Consider the following 13,807-nt stretch of genomic DNA (forward strand, 5'->3'; position numbering starts at 1 on the left):
TTAGGTCTCTTGTCAGCTCTCTGAGGATTGCAGCTGGGTGGGGCTGGCCTCAGGCACAGGAGCACCCAATTGTCTCAGGTTTTGGCAGGTGGAGCAAACCTCCTATGTGGGTCTTTGAGAAGCACAAGTCTTCTGTGGCTGAGAAGCCCTGCCGGCCACAGGTCCACACACACAGTCAACACAGTCCTGCCCCGTGTGAGCGCCCCGACCTCCCCAAGCGGACCCAGTCTCTCCACGGCGGGAGCCCCACACACTCTGCCACCGCCCCACACTCTCCACCCGTTCCTTGTGCACACCCTGCCCGGCTCAAGTCGGCTCAGTTGCCAGGCTGCAGAGAATCCAGTCACCAATCTATGCAGGCCCACAAGTTGCCTGAGGGCTTGTTGTTGGGTGGGGCCAGTCTCTAGGGTGGGCTGCCTGCCCTGGCTGAGCTGGATTAAATCGGTGCTCTAGCGGGTGGAGCAGACCCTGGGCTAGCAGGCCTCAGGGAGAACTCCAATGGTGTCTGTGTCAGCATGCCCACACCAGGCCACAACAATGGCCGCCGCCAATGTCCCAGTCCCCGGAGAGGTCTCACCCCTCACCGAGATGCACTCAGGGCCTATTAGGTGAGTCTCTTGTCACCAAAGCACTGTACACCTTTCTTTCTGGTGATTTTAGGATGCTTTCTGAAATGGGTGAGTTTGCGCGCGGGCCCTTTAAGAGCCAGTTTTAGTTTCTTTGTGAACCAGGTTTTCTGGGGGTACTCCCCAATGCTTTAGTAGCAGGCAAAGTCAGATATTATGCCACTGGTCTCGATTGTGCTGGGTCCACAAAATGCCCACAGCGGGGGCGCTCCCGGCTCAGGGCCCCGCGCCTCCAGGGAGGCTGCGTACCTGTGCGCTGCTCCCAGCGGCCGTGAAGCTGGAGGCTTGTGAAGGCGACGTTTTCTCTCCAGAAGGGAGTCTCTGCCTCTTCCACCTCAGTTAGGATTGTCCGTTGTTGCAGGAGTTCCTCTCATCCAGTTTTCAGTTCTGTCTCAGGGGTAATTTTTCCACAAGTAGTTGTAAATTGGCTGTGTCCACAGGAGGAGGTGAGTTCAGAGTCTGCTTATGCCGCCATCTTGACTCCCTAAACCGCCGTGCCTTTCCCATTGTAGCATGTATTTACATTATATTACAGCCATCATATGATAGTAACTCCTTCCTGGAACAGGTCTTCTATGTTAAATTTTTTAGGCAGTGTTGGGGAGGTCAAATGTCCATCAGAGAAAATAATCAAGGTAAAGAGACATATTTCAGGGTGGCCAATTTTGATCTCCCACAGTTTCAATCACTATGTTAGACTTGGGATACATTGTATAACCAAGGCAATGTGAGACCATGTAATTCATATTAGTTATTGTTTGGTTAATTGAAAAAATTGCATAAAGTACCATTAAAATGATATATACATACCTTAAACATTTACCTTGTAACAGTCAAGGACATATTTAATCATCAATCTGTTAATGCAGGGTCATGTTTTTTCTTTGATTGTAAGTCTGCTGATAGGAGGTCCTGGTCATTTTACTTGCATAAGTTCCACCCACGTTGCATTGCTTACAATTTCCAGATTTTATTTCTTTAAAGTGGAACTAAAACTTAGGTACTTGCCAAGCAAACCAAACACAAAATCTTTTAAAATTTTTATAGTTTTTCTTCCTAATTTTTTGAAACTTTTTCTCTCATTGTTAATTTAATAGCATTTAAAAAATGACTCACCTTCTTTGAGTCTTTTCAAAACATTCTACTTAGTTTTATTGGTATGACAGCTTTCTTTTTGCACCCATATTTAATAGGTATATGTCACAGTTAATTAAATGACATGATTACAATATTAACTACAATAAGCAAAAAATGATTTGAGAACGAACACCACTGGCTGATGGCACATTCACAAGCTAGCTGTTGGGAGTGAAAAATGTGTGACCACATTTCGAGCAGCCTACCAGTCCTAAGCAGTTAGCTTCAGTGGTCCTCAGTCAGCAGGCTGTAAAGGTGAGTGCTTAATCTAGAGAGTTGATTAAGTAGAGATTGGTTATAAGAGTGGGTGTTACATAAAGAGAGTGTCAGACAAGTAAATAGGCAGTTTCAATGCAATGTGTGTGATAAGCTTGTTCACATATATGCTGGTTTCTGTGGGACACAAGAAGGTCAACTGACCCAATCTGGGGTATCAGGGAAGGCTCCAGCACAGCGTTTTATGCTGAGAATGGGCACTCGTTTAATATCTGCCAAAGGAAATACTTGAAGATAAAGGCCTTGGGATTTGCGGTTTAGGCTGATTCAAAGAGAGGATCTCACTCACTCTCCCTAAGATTCACATAGAGTCCAAGACCTTTTCTTCTCATCTGTAAGTTAGGGGATAATATGACAATTAATAATCCCATTTGTTAAGATTGGGAAAGTGTAGCCCATACCATGTTGTGTTTGAAGTAGTTTCATGATTAGGAATGGGAGCTGCGTATAATAATATTAGAGAAGAAATGTCAGGTGATCTCTGCCTGGGAGAGGCTCTGTTTTTAGTTCACATGCTAATGAAAAAGTAGCTTCATTGCTCACTTCACCCTATCAGAACAAGAGCAGAAAGGAATTCAGTGCCATGGTACATAACTCAGAATGTTCAGAGAAGAAGATAATGTGAAAAAGTGGTAATAAAAATAACTACCACTTTTGAAGGGTTTATTATATGCCAAAAACTGTATTATATACTTTATATACATTATCTAATTTAATCTGTACTATACCCCTACTAGATAGCCACTACTATTATGCTTATTTTAGAGAAGAAGTAATTGAGACTTAAAGAAGTGACTAGGGACCCACTGGACACAAGTCCTTGACTGTATGTCTTCCAAGGCCCTATTCTTTCCAACCCATTACACAGCCTCCCAAAGCAGAGAAACTGGCAAAGACACAGCCCAGGGCATCTCTTCTTGAGGTAACAAGTTGGGATGAAAAACATAATTTTGCAGAGAGAACTGGGATGAGGGTGGGACAATTTTTCTTAGCAATGCTGAGGATGGAAATTTTAAGCAAACCTGGGGCAATTTTGGTATAGACCAGTCTTTAATAAGAGGAAGATCAGCAATGAATGAGCAGAGAGACAGTTTGGGCTGACCCACAAATAGACTCTTAATCATTTTGGTGATGCCAGAACCCACTACATAGTCTTTCTGATATATGCATGTATATATATATACGCACACATATATATGCTTACACATATATGATATATATGTATATACATGATAAATAACATATGTGTATATATACATGAATGAAAAGAAACTATACACTCTCATACCTTAGCTAATCCTCCCCTTTTCTTTCAAAATGTCATCAGCAACCCTTCATAAGAGATGTCTGAGCTGGGTAAACCCCACCCCATTTAATTCAACACGCTTTCATTCACTCTCTACTCTCTGCTAGGTACTGAGGCAATAGAGATGAAGGGCCCTCTCCTTCTAACTGAAGAGACAACACATTGAGTAGATCATTTCAATGTATTCTTCTAAGCAAAAGGATTTTGTTGCCTGGGGGATTATGAAGGTACCTACTAAGCTTCTTCACTCCTTTCATTCAACGAATTCGACATTACAAAAGCACCACACTGGGGGTGCTCAGATGTGGTCTGTCCAGCCGGTGTGAGACATGAAATTGTTGGACTGATTCTTGTGCAGGAATGACATCTGGGTAACTGCCCTCAGCAGCATTTCACAGGTGAGATTGTTCCTCCTCCTCTATACCACCCTTGAGTCCTCTGACCTCATGATCATGCATAAAACAATGTTACTTTGCTTTTCATGATTTAATAAGTCATGCAAATTGTCTTAAACTGCCATAAAGTGCAGTATCATGCTCCCAAACATTAAAAAAAGAAGCTCTTGCTTTGGCCAGAATCCACCCCCACCTCCCCCAACACACACACCTTTTTCTTGACAGAATAAAACAGAAATCCATCCAGATTATAAGCAAAGAAAGGTGGCTTTGTCAAATTGTTAGTCTTTAATTCTGCAAGGGAATGAGTTAAGGATGTGTAGCCAAGAAATAAAACAGTGGAATATCACGATGAGAGGTGTGAAATTCAGGCGTGAAATGTAATTGTTTTACCCATTTTCACAGGGCTTACCACCTGGCATTCACCAAAGCTATTTTGAGACTGTCCCTCATCATCCATAGATATTAAAACCAACAACAAGCAGTGGCTTTTTGTTAGTTTATGATCCATAAGTACCTATTAAATGGAGGAGCCACCAAATACAAGATCAAGAATCAGAGTAAGTCAGATATCACACTCTGCTTCTATTTCAGGGAGTATCTAGAAGATTTCCCAGTTATCCTGGGAATATTATGAGCATTCTATCCAAACTCTGAAAATGGATTTTATATTAACCCGATTGTATTTGCAAATAAATACAAAGTCTTCTATGATTCAAAAGCTCCCTGTTTCAAAGGACACGGTTTAGGTATGTTGTTTTGTTATTCTGATTACTCTGAAATTTCTGAAATGAGCAATCCTGTATAATAAGTACCATCTCTGGTGCAGTAATCAATTCTCTGTTTCATGTAACAAGCCTTTTCTGGAATGAAAATGCCCGAGGAGAGAGATGTTTTGGAGAGGAATCTGTTGTGCTGACTGCCTGCCAAGCCCACAGCCTGCTGCTTGGAAGCAGCCCTATGGGGTTCTCGTGCACAGGTAGAATTTTGATTCTGAGGTCCTGGCCATAATTGACTGGACAAGGGGTAGGTATCTGAAGTGAGGCTGGTAGGTATCTGAATTCTGGTTGCCTAGTATAAGAGCTATTCCCCACCTGGTGGATGGTGATTATCTTTGACAGTGATGAGCTGAACTATAAAGTTCTTCTCCACTGGGGAGTTTGAAATATGAGACGTGGAGTCAGCAGTTGTGAGTAGAGGTAGAGAACACAAAGAGGACATCATGAGACATGTAAATGGGCTTCCTGAAATGGAAGTCATGAGCATTAGGAGCCGTGAATAAGTAGAAGCTATGTGTAAGCAGAAACCTTGAGAAAGCCAGGAAGGGGACATAGTGTCAATTATAACAGCAGGAGCAGAGGAAGTGGATAAGGAGAGTGATGAGTCACTAAAGGCAGATTCCTGGAGTCAATGGAACTGGCTGCCAAGAGAGTGACAGGAAAACTGGTTGTTAGGGCTCAGTTGAATCTTGAATGATTTTCTAGGCTTTCAGCAATGTTCTCATCTAGGTGAGGTTTGGTTCTATTGTTGAAATTCTCATTTTCTTTCTTTTCATTTATATATAAGGTAATTGCAATGAATTAAAGGGACGTAGCTAACATGGCAGAAAGGCTGCTTGAATAATAGCTGAGTGATGATTCTTAGTTTTATTTTATTCCACCAAGTCGACATTACTCTTTTATTCTAATCCTGCTTATCTCATCCTGGAAAAATCTTCTATACTTCCAAATAATCTACTAAACTGATTAAAAATAACAGCCACAACAGTAATAATACCGATGTAATTTTTTAGTGAAGGTTGACACAAATGACTTTTTGTGTCCTGCTACTGTCTACTCTTTATGGGTGGCTAATAGCAAGCCAGGTGCTTTACATACCTTATTTCTAATCCCACGAGAACCTTCAAAGGTAGTTATTGCAAAACTTATATTCCCTGTTGAGGAAGCTGGGGCTTAGAGAGGACAAGTGAATTGCCTAAACACATCCCACTATTAGGAATCAGAGTGGGGATCTTTCTCCAAGGAGAAAGTGCCCTGCCTGGCCCCAAAGTGGATGCTCTTCTCACTGTGCTTCATTGCCTGACTGAGGACAGCCTCTCTGCAAAGTCTAGCATCTCCACAACATTCATACTCCAAAGGAAACACACGTACAGGACAGAGAGAAAAATAGACACTCCGAGGGCCATTGAAGTCAGCTCCGCGTTGGGAGCAGGCAGGCAGCAGGGCCTGCCATTTGTGATAGATGACTGCCACTCCATCTTGTGCAGACATGGTTATCCTGAACAGGCTGCATTTATTAAGTTGCACGACTCAGTCAGATATTTTATTACCGGTATCAATTTAATTTATATGTAAAAACACAATCAGTTTCCTTTGCCTTGTGAGCAATCTGACAGGAAAAAAGTGACAGATGGCAAGTAGAATGTTCCCCAATCGTGGTGTGGATCATGGAAAATTGGACAGTTGGTCTATATTGATATTTCTGGCAGAAATCATGGGAAAGCGGGAGCTATACACTGAAGCCTCATTCATCCTTTCTTCAGAATAGGCTCTCTCAGGCGGAGGGAGGCTGTTGGAGACTGACTGACGATGAAATATGTCAGCTCGTTAATCAGGGATTGACAAACTCAGGACGACAGAGGATGCACTTGGGTGGGTCTCTCGAATTGGTTGATGCTGCTAAGTTCCAGTTAGAGGTCATAAGCCTTTCTTTCTCCTGGTCAGAGGGTGCTGGAATTTGGTAATTTGGGGCTAGTCCTAATGAGGAGAAGATAATATTGAGCAGAGGAGGAGAACAAACATGTGTGGAGGACATCTCATGAGCAGGCTCTGTTCCAGGTGCTGGGGACAAACTGTTGCTGCTCTTAGGACGGACAGTTGGGACACTGAATGAAAGGGAAAGAACACTGTTAATGTGATCTTCACTCTCCAGGGGAAACCAGCCTTAACAAAATTCAATGGCCCGGATTTCAATTAAAAATGTGTATTCTCAAGCCCTTACCACTGCCCACCGCAGTTGGGCATAGAGACTTGACACTTATCATGGGCACCATGGCAGAAAGAAGAATGCAGTCTTTGCCCTGAAGGAATGCACAGTCTAGTTGGGTGACAGACAAGTGAGTATAATAGAGCATGATGAGTGTTAATGGAACTACTAAAGAGGTTTCCCTTGGGGCGTCCCTAACAGGCTACAATTGCTGTTGGTACCTTTGCTGTCCTCTCACCACCCCATCCTCTTTGTCCTACTCCAGGCTGGATAGCTACCTTGTCAGACCTGCACAGAAGCTTCTCTTTGCCCTGTCTCCTGTCCCAGATAATTGCATTAATAAGCCTATGTTATCTCTAGTATTCCTACCATGGGACTAGGTCCCACTGAAGTGACACTTAAAGTTTACTTTCTCTTTCAAAAATGAAGCTAAGGCAGGGCCGGCCCAGTGGCGCAAGCAGTTAAGCGAGCGCACTCCGCTGCAGCTGCCCGGGGTTCGCCGGTTCGGATCCCAGGCGCGCACTGACGCACTGCTTCACAAGCCATGCTGTGGTGGCGTCCCACATAAAGTGGAGGAAGATGGGCACAGATGTTAGCCCAGGGCCGGTCTTCCTCAGCAAAAAAAGAGGGGGAGTGGCAGATGTTAGCACAGGGCTGATCTTCCTCACAAAAAAAAAAAAAATGAAGCCAAAGCATTAATTGCCTCTGATATTGAAAGGATGGGGCCTGAAATCTCTCCTCTTGACCTTTTTGTTCCATGGATTTGGGAGGATACAAAATCAGCAGATTGTTTATGATATTTTTGTGAAAGCCTTTCTCTTTGAGTTAGGTTTGGACAGTGACTTTGACTAGCTCCTCTGGAGTCTGTGTGGGTGTGTGTGTTATAATTAATAAAATTAATAAAATCTTCTATAGTCTGCTTGCCTTATAGTAGGTTGTTGCAGGACCCCCACGTGCAGGGGCAGGATGGGTTCTGTTTGTGGTAACAGTTTCTTTAAGCATTGGAGATCCACTAAGTTTACAACCAAGGAGTGAGATGATTATACTTGTCTTTAAAACGGTCACTCAAGTAGTAGCATGGATGAAGATCTGAGATGGAAAAGACTGATTTGGAACTGAGAGAACGGGGCCATCAAAACAACTTCCCCTACTTCCAATTTGCCTGCACAAGTCCAGCTCAGATGTGCACTGGGAAAAAGGAAGAAAGAACAGAGAAAGTGGGTGAATCTTCGAGTTTCCCCTGAGATATGAATGGCTGCGTGCTATTTCTTAAATGCCATGGATTGAGCACTCTAGCTGAGACCAGAAAATACAACTTGCAGCCTATTTCCTTAAGAAAAAATAGGGGAAAAACAGAAAGAAAGCTTTTTAGCTGTTTAGTCTGTAAAATGCACTAATCCCCACAGGCCTTCCTGTCAGCGTTGACTGCCAGAACAGAGCTGTAGTACAGAAAAGACAGTAAGGACGAGGAAAAATATTAGAATTATCCCAACTGGTTCATTTCTCTCCTTCAGTTTTTAAAATAGAAATACCATATGGTTCCATATGATAGGACATCTTTAGCGTAGTGTTATATATAGTCTCTTTTTTTGATACAACTGAATTTTTTATTTGTTTGCACTTTCATCACCAAATATTTGATGATGTATAAATGTGAGGCCAGAGTGCTAATGCCAGCAGACAGAGGATTTAAGAAGAAGAGGCTGAAAGCACAAGTTTAAGTAATGGCAGCTTATTAGCATTTATTCCTCGATATTAAAATATATGTATACTTTCCTTTAAGGACAGGCCCAGCTACATAATTTGTGGGTCTCAAAGCAAAATAAAAATGTGAGGCCCTAGCAGGGCAGAGTAGTCAACCTCCTCTTTCCATGGGTCCCCTGCCCTAATTCTCCAAGGCAGAGAGCAACTCCCAAAGGTTTGCCACCTCCATGCAGACACATGTACCTGGTGTTGGGATTGGGGGTAGATGAGAGGCCTCCTGTTGTGCTGTTAGCCCGGGGCAGGGATGGGCTCTGACTTGCCCCACCCCCAGATCATCCCCTACTTCTACCCTCCCCTCCACTGCTCCCTGGCCCTCAGAAGGAGGTGGAGGGGAGGGGACAGAAAAACTGGACTTGAGACCTGGTGGCTGTCCCCTGGGTAGAGGTCTGCTCAGCCAGCCAGCTGGGGTGAGGAAGGAGGAAGCATGGCTAGGGAGTGGGGTGGGAGTGAGGGGACTGGGGAAGGAGGCCCAGAGCCTGTCGGGGAGGTGGGGAGGTGGCAAGAGGCAGGACCATGTATGAGGTGAAGCTCCAAGCCCTTCCCTTCCCCCAAGCTCCATCGTTCCCTCAGACATCACTTATAAAACACAAATTCAAAGACAAAATGACTAAGAATTTTAAGATGATGATTGCAGAGCATTAAACCCCAAGTGCAGGGGCCCTTGTGAACGTGGAGCCCTGCACAGGTTGTAAGCCCATGAATCTGGCCTTTTTTAAGGAGCTATCCTTCAGTGCTGAGGAAGGACCAGGCAGGGTAGTGTTCTTAGTGAAGAAGATGGAACCCAGTGAAACAGTTGCTGGGCTTGGGGAGGCACACGCAGTGTAGTTGGAGCTCTGGCTCCAGCAGCCCCTGGTAGCTAACCTCTGGCAAGTCATTTCCCTTCTCCCTGGAGCAGTTTATCTGCATCTCTAAAATGGGGACACCGAGAGGCAGAGAATTTAAATGTGTCTGTGTGCATGTTCAAGGTCATGCAGCTAAACAGTGGCAGAGGAGATTCACATTTAGCCTGTGTGAATCCCTGCTCTTTGCCTACATGATTATGGTTCTGAGGTAACAGTGTCGGTGGTTCTTAACCCTTTAGTGTATCGGAACTTTGATAATCTAGTGAAATCTATAAACCTGCCAATGAGAAATAAAAAATGCACATGAAAACTGTTTTGCATAAAATTTCAGGGAGTTCACAGAGCTTTCCCTCAGGGTTTGCTGAGTGTTTGTTGGCTGCGTTGCATAGCACTGCTTTCTCCTTCTTCCCTTACTGATTTCATAGGCTGTCTCTGCCAAAGCATTCTTTTCTGGCTTGTGTTTTTTTCTGCCCATATTTTTGTGGTAAAAACACGTCTTCACTGTACTTGTCCTCTGTGGGGAGATCTCCCCGCCTTATGGCCGCTCTGTTAGGAACAAGCCATCCTTTCTGAGGAAAACAAGAGCAGTCTTTTGAAGTGAATCTCTTTAAAGGACATCTGGTGTGACATTAAGCTTCATTCTCTTCAGGTCCAGAGAGCCGCATTCACACCAGGCCAGGCGTGTGCTGGGCCACTCACTGCGCATTGTTCCCCACTCCAGGCGCTGCTGCAGCCACTACAGGGCCCATAGATGGCGTCAGTAGCCCAGAGATGACGTTCCGAGGCAAAGGTCTGTGTGTTTTAGGCTTGGCCATGTATTATGTATGAGGGGAAAATAACTTTGAAATCTTCTTAGCTTGCCCCCAGCAATATACGCAGTAAACATGATTTTCTCAGTACAAGGTAACAAACAGTCTTTCTAACAAATTAGATGAATTCTGATGTCTGCTATCTGCTATTTTGGAGTTATGTGTGTTTGACTTCTTTTTATTATTATTAATACTCAAAATACCTCTGCTTTACAGACAAAGATGTTCAAGTGGTTCTGTGAGGTCTTGGGGGAAAAATAAAAAGTACAAATTCTGATGAAATGCAAAAGACTCTTAGTTTGGAAATCTTGTATTGTTGCTTAAAAGGTAATTCTCCACTGACTCCATGGTACGTTGTTGTGTTGGACTCAGATGTGTGTGACGGAAAAACCATTCTACTTTGGAGTCAGGCAGATCTGAATCTGAATTCTTTGCCATTTGGAAGTTGTGTGATTCTGGGTGAGTTAAATTTCCTGAACCTTATTTCTTCATCTGTAAAATAGGTTTATGATACCTATTTTATAGAGTTGTTTATACTACATGGGCCACGTAAAGTAGTTGATGCAAGGTGAATGTTCAATAAATTCTAGTCCCATTCCTCCTTTTAACATGTTGCTGAACTGAAGATATGGAAAATGACCTGCGTTTATCGTGTCTGTAAGAGAGTTTTCAAGTGAGAATTTGTCTGAAACAAATGTTTCAATATTACTCGAGAAAACAAGGATGAATAGAGAAGTAACTGTTTTTATAAAGCAATGAAAGTTTTATAAAATGGCAGGTGAGCATGGGAGATGAGTAACATATGAGTCATCCCGGCTCTGGACAATGCATCCAGTGGACATAATGTCCCAAATAAAACCAACAACTGGGAATGACTTCTGTTAGAATAACAGCTAAAGTTGCACCATGGTGGAGCAGTCACCTAGGATGGGGTCAGATCTCAGTTGCAATACTTTCTGACTCTGTGACCAGGCTGCAGATTGCATATAACCTCACTGAACCTCAGTTTCCTCGTGGGTAAAATGTAGACGATATCATTTACATACTCCATGAAAATAGGATTGTCTTGGGGGTTAAATGAGCTGGGACATGATAGTAGCTTAGGTCAGTGTTTAGCACATAGTAAGCAGTTTTTACGGCTTTTGATGTTGTTGCAGTTGTTGGGCCAGAAGACCTGGAGCTAGAGAATCTAGGATCAGATTCTTGTTCCATCACTTAATGACGATGTGAATTTATGTAAATCACTGACTTAGTTTTCTCCTTGATCACATGCTGATCAGCATGGTAATAATCCCTGCACCAGCCACCTTGGAGGATTTTTCTGCATATTGGATATAGTCTAACATGGCTGTAATTCAGAGACGTGGATGGAGAGGCGGAAAACCTTATTAGGTAAAACTATGCCAAAGGATGCCTGAGGTGAGTGGCTAGAGGAGAGGAGCAGCTGCAAAGGAAGAAGATGGTTACGAGCTAAGAACAACGGGATGACACCAGAAGGGAAAAAGACTGGAATTACTCCCTGTTTCTTTCACAAGGAGAATATGAAGGGAAAGCAGCAGATTCCAAAATGATCCAAGGAACTATGTGCGCAGCTGAGGCCATGTCACAGGCAGTAAGCAAGGGGATCTGTGGGAGGAGGAATTAGATGGTGCCTAAAACTGAGGCTCTGGGAAAATGACCCAAGAGGCTGCCTCTCTCCTCAGCCCTCCGAGTGAAGCGAAGGACAGCTACAGATAGTTGTTTAGGAAGCATGGGGAATTTTGGGGTCTGTGTGACACCACCAACTTGATTATTGTTATTTATGATTTCTGAATTTTAATTATATTTGTCTTGAGGTAAATTTGTAGTTAGAAGAGATTTCCGACATGTCAGATATTTCCAGGAGGGGCAGACATGGTAACATTGACAACAAAGGTCATATGCCATGCAATTAATGTAACTAAGCATTGGCCTAGCTGTGAGATATCAGTGCTTTGTATCTGTAATGCGGTGTATAAATGCTCATTGTAAGCATAGCTGTCATTGCTACGTCTTGAGTGGCAACATGGGAAAGTGGACGGAACATAATTTTGAAATCAGATGTCTTTGGGTCTGAATCTTACCTCAGCCACTTACTGGAGGTGGGTGTAAGTTGGGAGGAAATCAACTCTAGGGGAGGGAGCAGAGCTTAAGCAAGAAGGAAAAGAAGGTAATTGGAGAGAAGGTCCCAACTTCAGGATCAGGCAAGTGTCAACAGCGGGGAGACCAAACGGGAAGTAATGAAGGTTCTTCAAGAAAGGGATGTCACAAGCAATGGGGATCTAGGGACAGGCAATGCTCAGAGACATGCACAGAGAGGTACGCAGTCAAACTCCAGGAGGTCTGTTAGGTAGCAACTCTCAGCTGCCTTCTGAGGTTTGGGGACAGGGATCCAGCCTTTGGAGTAACTATGAAGAGCAAAGGAGGGTCTCAATTCTATTCATTTATTCAGGAAATGTTTATTGAGCGCATCTATGTGCCAAGTACTGTTTTAGGTGTTGGAGATACAGAAGCATAATGAGCAAAGAGCCCTGCTTCTGTACAGAGGGGAGAGATAAAAAAATAAAAGAAAAAAGAAAAGCAACAACAGGTACATAACTAAGATAGGTCAGATTCCTGGGAAAGAGACTCTGGATGGAGATTTGCCTGCAGGACCACCCACAGGTAACAGAGAGAAGAAGCGGGACTGAGTAGAGAGGGAGAAGTTGTGCTGAGACCGGTTATAATAGGGGCCTTGGTCAATCCTACCTGATGCCGTAGAGTGGGAGCGGTCCTTCAGAGATGTCTCACGTTGTGGCTTTTGTATTCTGCATCGTTCAGTCATTGATGTGGGCAGGTGGGTAACGGGGGGTCGGGGGATAACCTTGGATGAGGCTGCTCATTTAGTGGAGGGCAGTTCCTGAGGAGAGACTCAATAGTGAGCCCTTAGCAGCCAACACTCCCAGCAGCTGGGAAAATGAACGCCTTGGACTTACAGGGGTATCTGGGGGGCCCACTGGGGCATCCACTGCAGTTCACTGCTGAGTCCCTTCAGAACCCACTTGCTTTGTATAAGTTAACTGGTATTAGAACAGCTGGTGATCTCTTTCCTGCAGATGCTGGTCGAAGATGCAGGTAGTCTCTTTCCTGCAGAAAATATATTATATCCTATACTTAACAGTGAGCTGCCCTTACCATCCTGTGCTTTCAATCACTGGCTTGCTTGTGTGTTTTCCTTTTCAGATTCTGGACAATTTGAAGGGCTGCTTTTTGTTGTTGTTGTTTTTTGTTTCTGAATCTTTTGTGTGTAGCAGAGAATAGCATGTGTCTGATGTGTCCAGCACACACTTGGCACTAAACAAAGTGTTTTCCGTGATTGAAAGAAATGCCTATAGGAAATGAATGAGTCATTTTTGCAGATATCTTGCTTATACACCTCAACATTCAACCAGAATTATTGATAGCAATATGACAGGAGATATAGGATATATAAGAAATCTGCAACAATCAGTTGCGTTCCTACTTATAATTTATTAATATAGAGCTTGGAAATTACTGAAAAAAAATTCTTTTCATGAAACTGGCCAATGCCCCTATCCGCCACATTGGTTATTACTTCTATATTTATACTTTATATTTTTTCCAAAAACACAATAGATTTTTTTTTTCA

At 43.4% G+C, this 13,807-nt stretch overlaps 1 long non-coding RNA gene across 1 annotated transcript in view; it reads left to right on the forward strand.

Moving 5' to 3' along the window:
- The first annotated feature begins 434 nt into the window (after positions 1-434).
- LOC131408591 (uncharacterized) overlaps positions 435-13,807 on the forward strand; it is a 143,119-nt gene continuing 129,746 nt past the window's right edge. The window contains exon 1 of the long non-coding RNA XR_009220790.1: positions 435-608. This is a non-coding gene — a long non-coding RNA (uncharacterized LOC131408591). The remainder of the gene's footprint in view (positions 609-13,807) is intronic.

Source organism: Diceros bicornis, chromosome 7, assembly GCF_020826845.1.
Source record: "Diceros bicornis minor isolate mBicDic1 chromosome 7, mDicBic1.mat.cur, whole genome shotgun sequence".
Classification (NCBI taxonomy): domain Eukaryota; kingdom Metazoa; phylum Chordata; class Mammalia; order Perissodactyla; family Rhinocerotidae; genus Diceros; species Diceros bicornis.